A 367-nucleotide genomic window follows, 5' to 3' on the forward strand; every position below is an offset into this window, starting at 1 on the left:
CTCCCCGCTTATGGGTCCAGACACAAGTTTTTGCATAACGCATAACGCATAGTGCATAAGCGAATCAACTAATCAGAAGGTTTCCTTTCCTCTCATTCCATGGAAAAGAAGAATTTTGATTGATTGATTGCTTTATGCACTATGCATTATGCGTTATACAAGAGTGTGTGCTGCGCCCTTTAGGGTATATCCACACAAACTTGCATAGCTGCATAAGTATGCATAAGTCCGGATCTACAATAGGTGTTTTATGCCTTATGCCGTAAGAAACTGACCAATTACAGTCGAATCCGAGAAGAATAAGCGACTGTGATTCGCCCATTTCTTATGGCTTAAGGCTTAAAACCCTATTGTAGATCCGGGGTAA

This window comes from Trachymyrmex cornetzi, unplaced genomic scaffold (genome assembly GCF_001594075.2).
Source record: "Trachymyrmex cornetzi isolate Tcor2-1 unplaced genomic scaffold, Tcor1.1 scaffold237, whole genome shotgun sequence".
NCBI classification, from domain to species: Eukaryota; Metazoa; Arthropoda; class Insecta; order Hymenoptera; family Formicidae; genus Trachymyrmex; species Trachymyrmex cornetzi.